Source organism: Carlito syrichta, unplaced genomic scaffold, assembly GCF_000164805.1.
Source record: "Carlito syrichta isolate Samal-C Ts95f unplaced genomic scaffold, Tarsius_syrichta-2.0.1 Scaffold311524, whole genome shotgun sequence".
Taxonomy (NCBI): domain Eukaryota; kingdom Metazoa; phylum Chordata; class Mammalia; order Primates; family Tarsiidae; genus Carlito; species Carlito syrichta.
Window position 1 is genome coordinate 464,146 of NW_007255620.1, and position 20,255 is coordinate 484,400.

The following is a 20,255-nucleotide window of genomic DNA, read 5'->3' on the forward strand; positions in this document are numbered from 1 at the left end:
GGATACCAGTTAGGTGTAGGTTCGGCCTCTTGATACAATCACACATCTCCTGTAGGCTTTGTTCTTTCTGAGTCTTGTTTCTATGCTTTTTACAGATCGGGATAATTCCATGTTCTGGTCTTCAAGTTCTGAGATTCTTTTTTCAGCTAGATTAATTCTGTTCTTCATGCTTGTCAGCTTATTATTTTTTGGATGAATTTTTTTTATTTTAGAGTTGGAGTCTCACTCTGTCACCCAGACTGGAGTGCCGTGACTGCTCCCGGCCACCACAGCCTCGACCTGTTGGGCTCTGGTGATCCTTCCACCTCAGCCTTCCAAGTAGCTGGAACTACAGGTGTGTGCTACCACACCGGCTAATTTTTTGATTTATTGTAGAGATGAGGTCTCACCAAGTTGCCCAGGCGGGTCTCAAACCCGCGGGCTCAGGCAATTCACTCATCTCAGCCTCCCAAGGCGTGGGATTACAGACTGAGCCATTGAGCCCAGGTGGATGAAATTTTTTTTTATTGCCAAAATCTCTGTTATAAGTTGTTTCAGTGTTGCATCTTGTCTTTCTTGAGTCCTATTCACTCTTTCCAACCATTCCCTGATCTCTGTCATATTCTGGGGACAGTCTTTGGTGATTTGCATTGTTTGGGCACCAAGGTCTGATTTTTCAGGAGTTTTGTTTTTGGTACACTTGAAATTACCTGAGGTCTTCCTTTGACTTCTCATTTGTGACAGATGTCTTGTTTTTCTCTTTAGTTCTGTTATTCAGTGTCAGTGGGAGAGGCTTTCCCTTCTGACGTTTGCTCAGACCTCTCTATTCTTCCCTGATCTGGGCTCTGGATTTGTTCTATTTTGAAATAGGATGGTGGATGGGAAGCTTCGCTGTCTCTTGAAGTTTTTGAAATTCGAATAAAGTGGGGGATGGCGTACCAGGAATCAGATACTACTTGCATTAAATTGATATGTTCACTTATTGTGGTTTGTGTTCTCTGAGACCTACTCCCCACTACCACTCTATATGATGATGCAAAGCAGAAACTAATGCAAAAGCAATTGAACACATATACACACACTGCAAAACAAACTGGAATAACAACAAAGTGAAACAAGACAGTCAGAACAAAAGATCTCCAAGAAAACGAAACACTAAACACCCACACACATGCCTAGCACAAAGTGAATAGAGAAGAAAAACAGAAAAGACAGAAGAGGGATTAAAAAAAAGGTATTTAGGTCAAACCCTCACACATCTATTGACATAACCCTTAAACTATAAAAAATGGCTATAAAAAAGACACTGAAGAACAATAGAACAAAAACCAACAACCACAACAAAATTGAAAGATGAACACTCAATCATTCACATACACAAAAAGAAAATGATAAAAGAAGAAAGAAACAGAAAAAAGGAAAAATAAAAAAATTCTTTTGGGGGAGATGCAGATCAGACCCTCACATACACATTCATGCACAAAAGAAAAATATTTTTGCCGGGCTCCGTGGCTCAGCCTGTAATCCTGCACTTTGGGAGGTCGAAGTGAGTGAATTGGTTGAGCCCGCGGGTTCGTAGACTCGCCTGGGCAACTTGGCGGGACCTCATCTCTACAATAAATCAAAAAAATTAGCTGGGCGTGGTAGCGCGTGCCTGTAGTTCAGCTACTTGGAAGGCTGAGGCGGAAGCATGGCTGGAGCCCAGCAGTTCGAGGCTGCGGTGGCCGGGAGCGGCCATTGCACTCTAGTCTGGTCCACTGAGTGAGACTCCAACTCAAAAAAAAAAAATAAAAAAAAAAGGAAAATATTTTAAAAATACACGAACTAACAAGCAGACTGTCAAAAAATTTTTTTTATACTAAAAAATGAAAATTAAACAAAACAAACAAAAATCCCTGCCCTTTTGTGGCAGGCTCTGTAATTGTTCCTCTAATCAGGTCTCTCCTGCGGAGTCACCTCTTTTACTTTCTCCTCAGGGAATGAAGCAGGGAAGGAGGAGGATCAGTGGAGATGGGTGGGGCTGCAGGCTTCCCCTTCCACTCTTGTATGATCAGGGAGATCTCTGGTGGGGAGGTATGTACTTTCACTGGGGTACCACAGCTGGGCCTGTCCTGGAATGGAATGGTGCTCTCCTATTTTGACTGACGTCCAGGCTCCGCCTGGGTTTGTCCCTTTCAGCCATCGCCCAGCTGTGTGGGTCTGATGTTCAGAGGATTGCTGGGAAGGAGGGGGTTTGGGTCGGCCTTGGACTCACCACTGCTCTCTTTGGAGTTCTTCCTCCTCCTTTCTGGCCACACCCTTTGTCCCACAGCTGGATCAGGATAGGGGGTGGGGTGCCTGGAACTCAGCATTCGTCAGGTCCCTCTGAAGTTTGTGGTCTCAGGATATTCCCTTTGGGCCACGATCAATTCCTGAGTAGGGATTGGATCTGTTGGTCCGTGGTTAGCAAGTCGGAGCACTTTCTTGCCCCGCCTTCAATATGGTGGTGGGATGCCTCTGTCCTTTTCCGTGGGAACTTGCCTTTGGACTCTGTCTGCAGCCCCTTCCAGCACCCTGCAAGGTGCTGAAGTGATGAGGCAAAGCCGGAGCAGTCCCTTCTGCTTCAGTAGTGAGGGAGCACCTGGGGCAATAGTGTCTCCCCACTGCTTTTCCAAAGGAAAACTTCCGTCCATTTAAAAAAAAAACAACGGGTGCTCCGCTTCTGCAACCTGGGAAGAGCCAAGGACAAAGTAGAGAAGCTGCAGCACCTGCTGTTGCACTAGGGGCCTGGCCACCTGCTCAGGAGCCCCACTTAGACAGTCTCTCCCAACATTTTCTTGCCAGGGAGGGTTTGTTGATTTAAAAAAAAAGAACAGAAAAGAAAGAAAAAATGGTGCTCAGCTTCTGCATCCCGGAATCACTAGGGTCCAAGCCTAGCCGCTGTAGCACCAGCCACTGCAGCACCAGCCACTGCAGCAGGAGAGCCCTGGCCCCTAGCTCCCTAGCCCTCACTCAGTCAGCCACTCACATGCCCACTCGCTCACCAGCACATACACAAAATTTTCCATACACTCACTCACACGGGGACTCGAATAGTCCGACTGGCTCGGCTGCGTTCTTTCCTACCTCTTTCTAATTTACTTTTTTGAGTTAGAGTCTCATTTTATCATCCAGACTGGAGTGCAATGGCACGATCATGGCTCACCACAGTCTTGAACTTCTGGTCTCAAGTGATTCTCTCACCCCAGCCTCCTGAGTAGCTAGGACTGCACCATGCCCAGCTAATTTTTGATTTCTGTACAGATGAGGTCTCACTATATTGCCTAGTTTGGGCTCAAGTGATCCTCCTGCTTCAGCCTCCCAAAATGCTGCAATTACAGGTATGAGCCACCATGCCTGGACCACAACAATATTTAAAGATTAAAATCAGAGTGTGCTATTTTCCACAGTGGAATTAAGCTAGAATTTAATTAAAAGGAAAGAGAATTAGAAAAATTGCCATATATCTGAAAATTACAAATTACATTTTAAAAATAACCCCTGGGTTAAATAACAAATCCAAAGAGAATTAGATAACATTTTAAATGAAGGATAATGAAAATACTGTACTATATTTCAAAACTTGTAGACTTCAGTTAAAGCCTTAATTAGAAGTAAATTGGGAACTTTATGTGCAAATGTTAGAAAAGAAAGTTAGTTGTAAATCAATGATATCAACATTTAATTTAAAAAAGTGAATATAGCAAATTAAAATAAAGAGGAGGAAGGACATAAAGCACAAGTTAATTAGTGAAATGGAAAGCAAATATATAAGAGAGAAGATCACAAAGACCAAAAGAAGCCATTAGACATGAGAAGAAATGTGAAACGTGAATAATTATGTATGATTTTTTTTTTTTGAGTTGGAGTCTCACTCTGTTGCACAGACTGGAGTGCGGGGGCACACTCCTGGCCACCGCCGCCTCAACCTGTTGGGCTCCGGCGATGCTTCCGCCTCAGGCTTCCAAGTAGCTGGAACTACAGGCACACGCTACCACACCCGGCTAATTTTTTGAAATTTATTGTAGAGATGAGGTCTCACCAAGTTGCCCAGGCAGGTCTCGAATCTGTGGGCTCAGGCAATCCACTCACCTCAGCCTCCCAAAGCGCGGGATCACAGGCTGAGCCACCGAGCCCGGCTAATTATGTACGATTTTAAGCAATTGAACCTTAATTAAAAATCTCTGCAAAAAACTCCACATCCAGGTGGTCTTGCTAGTGAATCTACCAAATATTTAAGGTAGAACCCTTCCCGATAATAGAAAATAGGAAACAAGTCTCTAGTCATTTTATGAGGCCAGCATTATCTTGATACAAAAATCTGACAAAAACCTGACTTAAAAAAATTATTATTTATTTGTTTTTATTTTTTAAAGACGTGGGGTACCATTCAGGATTAGGTATACGAGTGGTCATCATATAAAAACCTGACCTTTCAAAATGTGAAAACTGAAACTTGACCTTTCAAAAAGGAAAACTAAGATGAATCTTTTTCATGAAAATAGTACGAAAGTCCTAAACAAAGTATTAGAAAATTAAATCCAGCTTTCCTATCCACATTTTTTTTTTTTTTTTTTTTTGCTCAGATGAACTGACTTCCTCTCCACATGTATATCATTATGATCAAGTTTGGTTAATTCGAGGAATATATTATAAGAGTATTTAACATTCAAAAGACTCAATCACTGTAGTTTATCACAGTAATGAAATAAATAACATATTGCTTAGCTCAATTTAGCCATTCCACAATGTATTCATATTATTTTTATTTTTATTTATTATAGAGATTTGGGGTACAAGTGAGGATTAATTACATAACTAGGCTGCATGCAGGTGAAGTTTGGGCTTCTAACTGACCCTTGCTCCCCTTAGTAGTAGACCAGGTACCCTTTGTGTTGGTACATGTCCCTTGTAGTCATATTTTAAAACAACATGCTGTACATGATAAATATAATTTTTGTTAATTAAAAAATAAAAAAGGCTGGGTGCAGTGGCTCAAGTCTGTAATCCCAGCACTTTGGAAGTCTGAGGCGAGAGGATTGCCTGAACTCAGGGGTTCAAGACCAGCCTGGGAAACTTGGTGAGACTGCCTCTCTACAATAAATAAAAAAAAAAATAGGCTGAGCATGGTAGCACGCGCCTGTAGTTCCAGCTGCTTGGAAGACTGAGGCGGAAGGATCACCTGAGCCCAGCAGGTCAAGGCTGTAGTGGTCATGAGCCTGGGTAACAGAGTGAGACTCCAACTCAAAAAATCAATCAATCAATAAAAGAATAACAATCATGCAATCATGTCAGTAGATATGGAAAAAAAATAATTTGACACTAAATTTACTCATGATAACTTGTAGTAAACTAGAAATAGAATGTCCAAACAATGCTATAGCAAATGCCATATTTAGTACTGAAATATTGACAGCTTTCCCTCTGAGGTTAGTAAAAAGAAAACGATGCTTACTATTGTAGTTTCTGTTCAACATTATACTGGAGTTCCTAGTCAGTGCATGAAGACAATAGAGAGAAATAAAATGCTAAGCACTGAAAAAGAAGAAACAAAGCTCCCAATATTTGCAGAATACTCGGTTATGAATGTAAAATATCTAAAATAATCCAAAGACAAATTACTAGAATGACAGGCGAATTCATCAGAGTAGCTGGATATAAGGTCAGTATCAAAATCCAATTTATTTATTTAGCTGGCTGTAAGGTCAGAATCAAAATTCTGTTTATTTACTTATTTATTTACTTAGAAAGCAGGATTTATTGAGAGGACAGAAAAGCTCCCACAGTGGGAGGGGACCTGAAGGGGTTGCCCTAATTATTATTTAAATAGCTTTAGAGATACATGCAGTTTTTGGTTACACAGATGGATTGTACAGTGGTGAAGAAGTCTGGGCTTTAAGTATAACTGTCACCCCCACTAGTGCACATTTTACCCGATAGGTAAATTTTCATCCTTCATCCCCTTCCCATCCTCTGAGTCTCCAGTTGTACCATTCTACCATTCTATATACTTATACAGACCCCTAGTTTAGCTCCCACTTATAAGTGAGAACAGGCCGGGCTCGGTGGCTCAGCCTGTAATCCCAGCACTTTGGGAGGCCGAGGTGAGTGGATTGCCTGAGCCCGCGGGTTCGAGACCCACCTGGGCAACTTGGTGGGCCCTCATCTCTACAATAAATCAAAAAAATCAGCCGGACGTGGTAGTGCATGCCTGTAATTCCGGCTACTTAGAAGGCTGAGGCGGAAGGATCGCCGGAGCCCAGCATGTCGAGGCTGCGGTGGCCGGGAGCGGCGACTGCACTCCAGTCTGGGTGACAGAGTGAGACTCCAACTCAAAAAAAAAAAAAAAAAAAGTGAGAACATGTGGTATTTGGGTGGTATTTGGTTTTCCATTCCTGCATTACTTCACTTAGGATCATGGCCTCCAATTCCATCCATGTTGCTGCAAAAGACATTATTTTGTTCCCTTTTAAGGCTGAATAGTATTCCACGGCATATGTATACCACATTTTCTTTATCCACTGATCAACTGATGGGCATATAGGTTGATTTCACATCTTTACAATGTGGAAAGATGTGCTGCGATAAATGTATAAATGCAGATTTAAAAAAATATAATGATTTCATTGGGTAGATACCAAGTAGTGGGTTGCTGGATCTAATGGTTGATCTTCTTTTGAGGAATATCCATACTGTTTTCCATAGAGGTTTACTAATTTGTATTTTGTTATATACTTTAATTATATTTATATTTAATTTATGTTGCATTCTCATCAACAGCATATAAGCAGAATTAGGGATATCTAAGTTGGAAAAGAAGACAGCAAACTACCTCTGTCAATGATTTGATCTTATACTGAGAAAACCCTAAAGACGCCTCCAAAAGACTCCTGGACTTGATAAACGAATTCAGCAAAGTCTTAGGTCACAAAATCAAGACACACAAATCAGTAACACATTTTTCCTTGGAAAATCAAAGCTGAGAGAATTCGTCTCCAGCAGTTCTGCAATATAGGAATTCTTAACGGATGTTTTAAAGTCAGGAAAATAATTATGCCAGATGTAAAGGAGAATGAAAATTTTCAGAAATGGTGGATATGTAGGTATATATAAAAGTATTTTTTTACTCATCTCAAATTTTTTAAAAAAGATAATAGCTATTTACACAAAAGAGTAATCATGTATTGTGGGGTTTAAAATATATGTAGAAGTAAGATATATAATAAAATATCTCAAAAGACAAGTGTGGGAAATGAAAATACATTTTAAGGTTTTTACATGCTATATCAAGTGGTATGTTATTATTTGATGGTAGACTATAATAATAACATACACATATGGCACATATATGCATATATACACATAGATTATATAGATTATATACATAGTATACATACAAATTATACATATATTAAACTCTATACAAATACCTAGAAAAAGAGATAGCTAATAAGCCAATAGTGGAGACATGATGGAAAATATAAAAAGTACACAATTAATCTGAAAGGAAACAGGAAAATAGGGGAGAAAGACCAAAGAGTAGATGAGTTAATAAACAAATAGCTCCCGCGCCTTGGGAGGCTGAGGTGAGTGAATTGTCTGAGCCCTGGGGTTTGAGACCCACCTGGGCAACTTGGCGAGACCTCATCTCTACAATAAATCGAAAAATCAGCCGGGTGTGGTAGTGCGCGCCTGTAATTCCAGCTACTTGGAAGGTGAGGCGGAAGGATCGCCGGAGCCCAGCGGGTCGAGGCTGCGGTGCCTGGGAGCGGCCACTGCACTCCAGTCTGGGTGACAGAGTGAGACTCCAACTCAAAACAAAACAAAACAAAACAAAAAAACAAATAGCTATCCATGCTTGTCAGTACCTAATCCTGACTTGGACCCCACACCTCTATATTAAAATAAAGTAAAAAACAAAACAAAACAAAAAACAAATACAACTTGGCGAGACCTCATCTCTACAATAAATCGAAAAATCAGCCGGGTGTGGTAGTGCGCGCCTGTAATTCCAGCTACTTGGAAGGTGAGGCGGAAGGATCGCCGGAGCCCAGCGGGTCGAGGCTGCGGTGCCTGGGAGCGGCCACTGCACTCCAGTCTGGGTGACAGAGTGAGACTCCAACTCAAAACAAAACAAAACAAAACAAAAAAACAAATAGCTATCCATGCTTGTCAGTACCTAATCCTGACTTGGACCCCACACCTCTATATTAAAATAAAGTAAAAAACAAAACAAAACAAAAAACAAATACAACTTGGCGAGACCTCATCTCTACAATAAATCGAAAAATCAGCCGGGTGTGGTAGTGCGCGCCTGTAATTCCAGCTACTTGGAAGGTGAGGCGGAAGGATCGCCGGAGCCCAGCGGGTCGAGGCTGCGGTGCCTGGGAGCGGCCACTGCACTCCAGTCTGGGTGACAGAGTGAGACTCCAACTCAAAACAAAACAAAACAAAACAAAAAAACAAATAGCTATCCATGCTTGTCAGTACCTAATCCTGACTTGGACCCCACACCTCTATATTAAAATAAAGTAAAAAACAAAACAAAACAAAAAACAAATACAACTTGGCGAGACCTCATCTCTACAATAAATCGAAAAATCAGCCGGGTGTGGTAGTGCGCGCCTGTAATTCCAGCTACTTGGAAGGTGAGGCGGAAGGATCGCCGGAGCCCAGCGGGTCGAGGCTGCGGTGCCTGGGAGCGGCCACTGCACTCCAGTCTGGGTGACAGAGTGAGACTCCAACTCAAAACAAAACAAAACAAAACAAAAAAACAAATAGCTATCCATGCTTGTCAGTACCTAATCCTGACTTGGACCCCACACCTCTATATTAAAATAAAGTAAAAAACAAAACAAAACAAAAAACAAATAGCAAGATGGTAGGCATAAATCCAATCATATCAACAAGCACATTATATATAAATGGCATAGATATTCTAGTTGAAATGACTAGATACTCTAGTTGAAAGGTAGAGATTGTAAGATTGAGTTTTTAAAATGTCAAATCCAACTTTCTATGCCCTCTAAAAAAAAGAATACACTTTAATTATAAAGACACAGACAGATTTAAAGGATGAGAAAAGATATACCATGCAGAAACTAACAATAACTAACAATAAAAAACCTGGAATGGGTATATTAATATTATACAAAGTAGACATCAAAATAAGGAATATTACCAGAGATAAAACAGGGACCTTCCTGCAAAGAAAACTCCAGGTCCACATGGATACACTGTGAAATAATACCAATCTTACAGAAACTCAGTCAGAAATAATGAAGGAGCGAACATGTTCCTACTTACTTTACCAGGTCAGCATTACCAAAACCAAAGATGTTATAAGAAAAGGAAATTATAGATCAAGATCCATCATGAACATAGATGCAAAAAATACTTAATAAAAGATTTACATTTTGATTCCAGCAGTATATGATGTTAAAACATCATAACCCATGATGAGTGAAGACATTTAAGAATCAATCAGGCCTGGCTTGGTGGTGGCTCAGCCTATAATTCCTGCACTTTGGGAGGCTGAGGTGAGTGGATTGCCTGAGCCCACCGGTTTGAGACCAGCCCGGGCAACTTGGCAAGACTGCGTCTCCATAATAAATAAAAAATTAGCTGGGTGTGGTAGCACGTGCCTGTAGTTCCGGCCACTTGAGAGGCTGAGGCGGAAGGCTCACCATAACCCAGCAGGTCGACGCTGGGGTGTGTGGTGGCCGTGAGTGTGCCACTGCACTCCAGCCTGAGCGACAGAGTGAGACTTCAACTCAAAAAAAATAAATAAATAAAAATAAAACTCAATCAAGCTGAGAATGGTGGCTCATGCCTACCAAGTAGTACCAGCTACTTGGGAGGCTGAGTGGGAGAATCATTTAAGTCCAGGAGTTCAAGGCTACAGCAAGCGATGACTGTGTCACTGTACTACAGTTTGGGTGACAGAGTGACTCTGTTTTAAATTTAAAAAAAAATCAATGTAGTTTACTTTTACTTTTTTTTTTGAGTTGGAGTCTTACTGTGTCATCCAGACTGGAGTGCAGCGGCACGATCCTGGCCACCGCAGCCTCGACCTGCTGGACTCCGGCGACCCTTCCGCCTCAGCCTTCCAGGTAGCTGGAACTATAGGCGCACACTACCACGCCCAGCTAATGTTTTGATTTATTGTGGAGATGAGGTCTCGCGAAGTTGCCCAGGCAGGTCTTGAACCCGTGGGCTCAGGCAATCCACTCACCTCCACCTCCCGAAGCACAGGATTACAGGCTGAGCCACCAAGCCCAGCTTACTTTTAATTTTTTGAAGAAATACTGTACTGTTTTTCATATGGCTGTACCAATTTACATTTCTACCAACAGTGTGCAAAGGTTCTCTTTTTTTCATGTCCTCACCAACACTTGCTAATCTTTTGACTTTTTGAAAATAGCCATCTTAACAGGTGTGAGATAATATCTTATTGTGGTTTTTAGTTGATGTGGTTTTGATTTGATGTAGTTTTGATTTGATCTGATCTGATAAACAGTGAGGTTCAACCTCTTTTCATATACTTGACCATTCAGTATGATTCACATTAGTCAAGATACGGAATCAGCCTAAGTGTCTGTTGACAAATGGATAAAAAAGATATAGTATAGAATGGGTGCAGTGGTGCATGTCTCTAGTCCCAGTTACTCGGAAGTCTGATGTGGGAACCCAGGAGTCTGAGACTAACCTTGGCAACATAGTGAGTCATAAAAAAGATATGGCATATTTATACAGTGGAATATAATTCAGTCTTAAAAAAAAAGATAAATCCTGCCATTTATAGCAACGAGAATGAACCCTGGGAAAATATGCTAAATGAAGTAAGCCACACACACAAAGACAAATAATGACCTTACTTATATGTGGAATCTAAAAAAATCAAACTTATAGTAACAGAGTAGAATGGTGGTTACCAGGTGCTGGGGAGGGGAAAAGGGAGTTATTGGCCAAATGGAACATATCTTTAGTTATAAGATGAATAATTACTGGGTACCTAATGTTTAACATGATGACTATAATTAATGCAGAATTATATACTTGAAATTGTTAAGAGAGTAGATATGAAGTGTTTGTTTCATCACTAAAAAAAGATAACTGTGAGGTGAAGGATATGTTAATTAACTTGATTGTGGTAATCATTTTACAATGTATACATATATAAAAATGTATACATATATCAAAACATATTGTATGCCATAAATATATACACATTTTATTTGTCAATTATACCTCAATAAAGCTTGAAACAAGAAGCAACAAATGAAATTCTCAATATTAACAAAATAAAGGAGAAAAATTATATGGTACTGTCAATAGATGTAGAAATAGCATTCAACAAAACTGATGACAGCAAACTAGGATTAGAAGGTATTAATGTGCTAGAAATTTGAGATTATAGATCAAAGTTTGGCAAACTGTAGTCCATGGAATCAAGTGCAGCCTATCACAGGCAAAATTCAGCCATAACCCTTGGTTTATGTATTTGTCTGTGGCTCTGGTTGTACTATTAATATCATAGTAAAGTTGAATAGTTGTAACAGATGCTGTATGGCTTGACAAGCTGAAAATATTTACTATTTGGCCCTTTATAGACAAAGTTTTCTAATCACTGTTATAGTGCAATCATAAAGAGACCCTAAATGGATAAGCAAGCCAAAAGAATGAACACCATTAAAGTACACACACATCCACACATGAAACTATGAGCAAACATTAGGAGAATCAAATAAAATGTTCAGAAACAATAATGTTAATAATTGACTAAAACTCAGTAAACTAACCAGACACTGAAGAGAAAATTAGCGAACTGGAAGGTAGACCTAAGGAAATTGCCTATACCACATTGCAGAGAGATTAAAAAAATATGAATACAAGATTAACAGAAGTAAAGCCTAAAATGAGAAGGTACAAAATACATTTAATATGAGTTCAAAAATACATTTAATTAGAGAATATTGAAAACCTGGGGGAAAAGCAAAGTTCAAAGAAGTAATGCCTAAGAATTTTCCAACACTGGTGAAAGATATGATTCTGAAGGTTAAGATGCATATTTCCAAAGCAGGAATAATAAAAATGTACTAGACACATAGTAGTGGAATTGCATAACACCAAGACACAGAAAATCTAAATGCTGCAATACATAAAGAGGCAAAATAACCCACAAACTAACTGGATATTTAGCAGACTTCTTAAGAGCAAAAACAAAAGCCAAAAGACAGTGAATAATGTCTTCAATTAGTGGAGAGAAATAAATTGCCAGTTTAGAGTTCCTTACTCAGTAAAACTATTATATAATAGTGAAAGTGAAGTTAAAAAATTTTCTAGCAAAAGTCCAAGGAGTTTATTATTCACAGATCCTTCCTGGAAAACAAATACAGAATCCACATCCAGAAGATGGAGATCAAACCACAGCAAGAATTAAGATACAAAGAGAAATAATGAGCAAAGATATTGGTAAATATATAAGTAAATCTGAGTAACTATGGATTGTAAAAATAATTTAATTATATGATTAACTTTGAGGTGCTTAAAAATGTAACAATGTAAATATCAAACAACAGTAGCGATAGTGCTGTAGAAATTATGCAATGTGGAAAGCACTAGATAAGGTATCACAAGCAAAACTGAATAAATCAGTAATCATCATAAAATAGAAATGATTTAAATTCCCTACTTAGAAGACATATATACTCAGATTGGGAAAAAAGATCGTTATTTTCTATTTACAAGAGATAATGGAATCGGAAAAGCCACATAATAGAGAAAGACCCGGCAGAGGAAGGTATTAACCAAAAAAACTTTTCAGTTAAAATAGAATTTAAGACTGGGTGCGGTGGCTCATCCTGTAATCCCAGCACTTTGGGAGGCCGAGGTGAGAGGATTGCCTGAGTCTGCAGGTTCGAGACCAGCCCGGGCAACTTGGTGAGACCTTGTCTCTACAATAAAAAATCACAAAAACTAGCCAGACATGGTGGTGTGTGCCTGTAGTTCCAGCTACTTGGAAGGCTGAGGCGGAAGGATCACCTAAGTCCACTAGGTGGAGGCTGTCAGTGTGCCACTGCACTCCAACCTGGGCGACAAGAGTGAGACTCCAACTTAAAAAAAAAAAAAAAAGAATTTAAATCAGAAATTATTATTTGGAATAAAGGCTATTAGTAAAATTGATAACCAATTCTTCTGAAAGAATCTGGATACAGTGTAAATTGTATAAAGCAAAATTATATCTCTTTACAGAATATATTAGAAAATCAAAGAAATAGAAAACCTGGTAATATTATGAGAGTCTGATAAGTTACATGAATCAAGATAAATACAAAAATTACTTTCCTCTATACTTTTTTCTTAGCTTTTTTATTTTATATATTTATTTTTTTGAGTTGGAGTCTCACTTTGTCACCCAGACTGGAGTGCAGTGGCCGCTCCCGGCCACTGCAGCCTCGACCTGCTGGGCTCTGGAGATCCTTCTGCCTCAGCCTTCCAAGTAACTGGAGCTATAGCCACGCGCTACCACTCCCAGCTAATTTTTGATTTATTGTAGAGATGAGGTCTCACCAAGTTGCCCAGGCAGTCTCGAACTGTGGGCTCAGGCAATCCACTCACCTTGGCCTCCTGAAGTGCTGGGATTACAGGTTGAGCCACTGAGCCTGACCTGCTTTTTTATTTTAAAGATGTGGGGTACAATTCAGGGTTAGGTATACAGATGTTCATTATGCAGGTACCCTTGTTGATGAGGTGTGCCCTCCCCCAGGCAATCTCGCTTCCCCACCCACTTCTGGCAGTTTCCTGACTGCCAATCCTTTCCTTACAGTATTACGATAATTGTTCAAGTTCTGCTTATGAGGAGAATATAGGATACTCAGTTCTTTGTTCCTGTGAAAGATCACTCAGAATTATAGACTCTAAGTCCATCCAGGTTGCTGTGAAGTTCATGATTTTGTTCTTTATGGCTGCATAATATTCCATCATGTACATGTGCCACATTTTTTTTATCCAGTCCTCTTTTGATGGGCAGCACAGTTGTCCTCTATACTTGTTAAAATTAATTAGAAAAGGGAATTTAAAAAATCACACAGTGACCACAAAACATTATAAGTACCTAGGAGTAAATATAACAAGAATTAATATCAAGACTGAAACTAGCCGGGTTCAGTGGCTCAGCCTGTAATCCCGTGCTTTGGGAGGCCGAGGTGAGTGGATTGCCTGAGCCCGCGGGTTTGAGAGCTGCCTGGGCAACTTGGCAAGACCTCATCTCTACAGTAAATAAAAAAAAAATTAGCCGGGCGCCTGTAGTTCCAGCTACTTGGAAGGCTGAGGTGGAAGGATCGCCGGAGCCCAGCAGGTTGAGGCTGCGATGGCCGGGAGTGTGCCACTGCACTCCAGTCTGTGCGACAGAGTGAGACTCCAACTAAAAAAAAAAAAAAACAAAAAAGACAAACTGTGAAGACTCATATAACAATTCTGGGTGGGGTGACTTCAGTTATAATAATATCAAATGCCTCTAATTCATATAAATTTAACTTGTTTTTAGTCACAATGCTAAGTTTTTTTGAAGGGAGTCATGCAAAATTATTTTAAAGTTCATATGGCAGACTATATGTCCAAAAGAGCCAAGAAAACAATGAAAAAAGAAGAGTAGAATAAGACATACTTTCCATAAAACCCATGTTATCAAAGCAGTGTGGTATTGGCACTTTGAAAAAATTATCATCTCCCTAAGGAAACTTTTTTTTTGAGTTGGAGTCTCACTCTGTCACCCAGACTGGAGTGTAGTGGCATACTCATGGCCACTGCAGCCTCGACCTGCTGGGCTCAGCCTTCCAAGTAACTGGAACTACAGGCATGCGCTGCCATGCCTGGCTAATTTTTGTGATTTATTGTAAAGATGAGGTCTCACCAAGTTGCCCAGGCTGGTCTCGAACCCCCAGGCTCAGGCAATCCTCTCACCTTGGCCTCCCAATGTGCTGGGATTACAGGCTAAGCTGCTGCACCCAGACAGGAAACTTTTAAAGACATTTTTTATTCTAATTGCCTCCCTTCATACAATTTTAATATTACAAATATACTGTATGTCAGCTTATGTATTTTATAAATATATTATGTATCTGTTTATATACTTTATAAATATCTGTAATTTATGCATAAAAAGAATAAGTCTTTTTATGTCCAGCCCCAAACCAGTTTTTGGTCCTTGGAGGCAACTTTGCTCACATTGAGAGTGCATGGTTTAGTGGCAAAAAGAGTTTATAAATGCTGCGGTCATAATTTGAGATCCATCTGGAAGGAAAGAAAACCAACCCCCTATTTCACTCCAAAGCAAAATGGATAAAATATTTAAGTGTAAAAGAGAAATAAAATATTTAGAATAAATTAAGTGAATTTAAATGTGTACCATAGTAGTCAAGGAGACCCTTTATGAAAGCCTAGAAGTCATCAAAGATAAGGTAGACACATTTTACTAAATGAAATAAAATTCTGTATAGTAAAAAGTACCTTTATTTAATTTACTTAATTTTACTTAACAAATCTTTGATGAGCATCTACTATATGTAAGGTGCTTTTCTAAGCACAGAGATTCAGCAGTGAACAAACAATGTCCTTGTCATAGAGTTTACATTCTCATGAGGGATTCTCTTTATGAGTCAATAAACAAAAATAAATATTTATTTTTTTTGAGTTGGAGTCTCACTCTGTCCCCCAGACTGGAGTGCAGTGGCTGCTTCCGGCCACTGCAGCCTCGACCTGCTGGGCTCCAGTGATCCTTCCGCCTCAGCCTTCCAAGTAGCCGGAATTACAGGCATGCGCTACCACACCCGGTTGATTTTTTGATTTATTGTAGAGATGAGGTCTCGCTGCCCAGGCGGGTCTCGAACCCGCGGGCTCAGGCAATCCACTCACCTCAGCCTCCCAAAGTGCTGGGATTACAGGCTGAGCCACCGAGCCCTGCAAAAAAATAAATATTTAATGTTAGGTAGGGTTAAATGCTATAAAAACATAAATTAGGGCAAAGGGATAGAGAATGGGGGTTACAATTTTAGTTGGGGTAATCAAATTTGAAGATCTTTTTTTTTTTTTGAGTCGGAGTCTCACTGTCGCCCCAGCTGGAGTGCAAGTGGCATGCTCACAGCTACCGCAGCCTCACCTTGGTGGGCTCAGGTGATCCTTCCACCTCAGCCTTCCAAGTGGCTTAACTACAGGCATGCGCCACCACACCTGGCTAATTTTCTTTGATTTATCGTAGAGATGAGGTCTTGCCAATTGCTCGGGCTGGTTTCAAACCATGGGCTCAGGCAATCTTCTCACCTTGGCCTCCCAGATTGCTGGGGTTATAAGCGTGAGCCACTGCACCTGGCCTGAACTTCTTGATGAAAGAAGTGAGCAGTTGTCAGATTCAGGATATAATTTTAGGGGATAGGTCGACGAATTGGACATACAGAAAGAATGAGTAGAATGGGAAAACATATTTCCAACTCAAATGGCAGATGAAAAATTAATATGAAAGCACCTAAAATTTGAATTTAAAAAAGGACAAATCACTGGTTTGAAAGAAAATTCACATCCCAATAAAAAGTACAATCCCATTCACAATAGCCAGAAAAAAAATCAAATACCTTGGCATCTTCCTAACCAGAGACGTGAAAGACCTTTACAATAAAAACTACAAAATGCTACTCAAAGAAATCAAAGATGACACAAACAAATAGAAAAATATTCCATCTCATGGATTGGAAGAATCAACATTTTTAAGATGTCCGTCCTATGAATTGCCAAAACAATCCTCAACAAAACAAAAAGAAACACACACACACACACACACACACACACACACACACACACACACACACACACACACACACCAACAAAGCAGGAGGTATCGCACTCCCAGACTTAACTCTATTATAAAGCTACAATAAGTAAAACAGCCTGGTGTTGGTACAAGAACAGGCAGATAGACCAGCGGAACAGAATAGAGATTCCAGAAGCAAAACCTCAATTTCTCAAGCAACTCCTCTTTGACAAAGCCTCTGCCACCAACGACTGGGGAGAGAAGAACCTATTCAGTAAATTGTGCTGGGAAGACTACTGACCACATGCAGAAGATTAAAACAAGATCCCTACCTATCACCATATACAAAAATCAACTCTAAATGGATCAAAGACCTAAAAGTAAAACCTCAAACTATAAGAATCTTAGAAAATGCAGGAGAGGAAGGAGGCAGTGGTAACGCGGGGCTACCCGCTGTTACCGAGGAGTAACCGCCCAGCGACGGGGGAACTGGCAACAAAACCACAGGGGGGTTGGCCGGCTTTTCCGAAGCCGGCGGAGCAGGTTACTCCCACGCGGATTTGGCTGGCGTCCGCTAACTGGTATGAACCCTCTGTCTCCTTATTTAAATGTGGATCTACGATATCTTGTGCAGGATACAGATGAGTTTATTTTACCAACTGGAGCCAATAAAACCAAGGGCAGATTTGAACTGGCCTTCTTTACCATTGGAGGATGTTGCATGACAGGCGCTGCATTTGGAGCAATGAATGGTTTTCGGCTAGGATTGAAGGAAACCCAGAACATGACCTGGTCCAAACCAAGAAATGTACAGATTCTGAATCTGGTGACTAGGCAAGGGGCACTTTGGGCAAATACTCTAGGTTCTCTGGCTCTGCTCTATAGTGCATTTGGTGTTATCATTGAGAAAGCAAGAGGTGCAGAAGATTACCTCAACACAATAGCAGCTGGAACCATGACGGGCATGTTGTACAAATGTACAGGTGGTCTTCGAGGGGTAGCACGGGGTGATCTGACAGGACTAACACTTAGCAGCTTCTATGCACTATATAATAACTGGGAGCACATGAAAGGTTCCTTGCTTCAACAGTCACTCTGAAGGCTTTGCCAACCCATGAATGAAGGACACTTCAGTAGTCATCCAGATCAATTTATAAGTCAGTCTGGAGTTATTCTCTCTCCTACCTACAATTAGTTTGAAAAATTGGAGATTCTGGTTTGCTGTGATGAAGATGAAGATGGTTGACCCAGGACAGGCATTTCTTCCAGCCATTTGTGAGCTGAAGCCAAAGGTGGCTCACTGAGTGAAGTGGTTTTCTTCTACTTTGGAGAAGATCTTGCATCTCTCTGTTTTCTTTCTTCCCCTCTGAAAACCACTTACTCCAAAAATTCAGGTCATGCTTGTTGTCACTACTTTTATCACCAAGTCTGTTCATTTAATGATCTAAAACTGTAATGTTGCACTGTATTCTGAATAAAGGGTAAAAACAGAAAAAAAAAAAAAAAAAAAAAGAAAGAAAATGTAGGAGATACCCTTATGGAAATTGGAACTGGCAACCAATTCCTGATCAAAACCCCAAGTGCCCATGCCATAAGAGATAAGATAGACAAGTAGGACCTCATCAAACTGACTAGCTTCTGCAAAGCCAAAGAAACGATCAAGAGAGTGGGAGACAGCCCACAGACTGGGAAAAAATATTTGCCAACTGTATATCTGACAAAGTCCTAACATCTAGGATATACAAGGAATTCAAATGTGCCAAAAAGAAAAAAACAGCCCCATTACAAAGTGGGCAAAAGATATGAATAGACACTTCTCAACAGAAGACATATGAGCAGCCAACAGATACACGATAAAATGCTCAGTCTCACTAGTCATCAAAGAGATGTAAATTAAAACTACACTGAGATACCACCTAACTCCAGTCAGGATGGCTATCATCAATAACTCAAAAAACAACATGCTGGAGAGGATGCGGCAAAAAGGGAACACTTTTACACTGTTAGTGGGAGTGTGAACCAGTACAGCCTCTGTGGAAAACAGTGTGGCAACCTAAAAGATCTAAAAATTGACCTTCTATGTGACCCCACAATCCCCTTTCTGGGATTATACCTGGAAGAACTCAAACCACTCTATAAAAAAGATATCTGCACATGTATGTTTATTGCAGCATTGTTCACAATAGCAAGAACAAGGAACCAACTGTACTATCCATCAAAAGAGGATTGGATAAAAAAATGTGGTACATATACACAATGGAATATTATGTAGTCATAAAGAAGAACAAAATTGTGAAAGCCACAGCAACCTGGATGGACTTAGAGTCTGTAATACTGAGTGATCTTTCACAGAAACAAAGAACTGAGTATCACATGCTCTCACTCATAAGCTGACAGTTATGATATTGAACAGTTATCATAATACTCTAAGAAAAGGATTGGCAGTAGCCGGGAAACTGCAGGGAGGGGGGCGGGGAAGCAGGATTGGCAGTGGTGGGAATCTGCCTGGGGACGTGGGGCACAGCTCATCAACAAGTGTACCTGTGTAATCAATGTTTGTATACCTAACCCTGAATTGTACCCCGCGTCTTTAAAATAAAAAAAATTAAGCTGGGCTTGGTGGCTCAGCCTGTAATCCCACACCTTGGGAGGCTGAGGTGAGTGGATTGCCTGAGCCCGCGGGTTCGAGACCCGCCTGGGCAACTTGGCGAAACTTCACATCTACAATAAATCAAAAAAATTAGCCGGGCGTGGTAGCGCACCTGTAGTTCCAGCTACTCGGAAGGCTGAGGCGGAAGGATCGCGGAGCCCAGCAGGTTGAGGCTGCAGTCGCTGGGAGCGGCCACTGCACTCCAGTCTGAGTGACAGAGTGGGACTCCAACTCAAAAAAAAAAAAAAAAAGGAAAATTCACAGGAAAGGGAATCCTAAGTACTAATAAACTTATGAAAAAAATGTTTAGTATATAAGCAGTCAAAAAATACAATTAAAGGAATAGTTAGATACCACTTTTCTTGATAGACAAAAATTCAAAATAGCTACTGTTTATAGCACAGTGAGAGTGTGGGGAAACTAGAACTCTCACATTCCTGTTGGCATGGGAATTATTATAATTTGAGGAAAGTATTTAGGTAATATTATTAACATTAAAAATGTGTATTCCTTTTGATTTGGCAATCTTACTTTTGGATATCTATCCTAGAGAAATAAAATTCTCATCATGTACAGGGATGTTTTTTGCCAAATCATTGGGCAACGGCAAAGACATTTAGCCAAAGACAAAAAGCTGGGAAAAAAAAGCTGTATTTAGCCAAAGACAAAAAGCTGGGAATAAGCTAAATGCCTATATTTGAGGAAATGGAAGAATAAGCAGCAATTCATTCACACTTCTAGATGCTATGCTAATAAAATGTTAGATTGATGTCTGTTATCTGAGAGGGGTGTCTGTGATATATT

General features: G+C 40.2%; 1 pseudogene across 1 annotated transcript; it reads left to right on the top strand.

The window, feature by feature from the left end:
• Positions 1-12,752: 12,752 nt before the first annotated feature.
• LOC103271321 lies at positions 12,753-18,084 on the top strand (annotated as a pseudogene). Its single transcript, XR_505040.2, has 2 exons — positions 12,753-12,799; positions 17,280-18,084. The product of XR_505040.2 is annotated as a mitochondrial import inner membrane translocase subunit Tim23 pseudogene (transcript).
• The last annotated feature ends 2,171 nt before the right edge of the window (positions 18,085-20,255 follow it).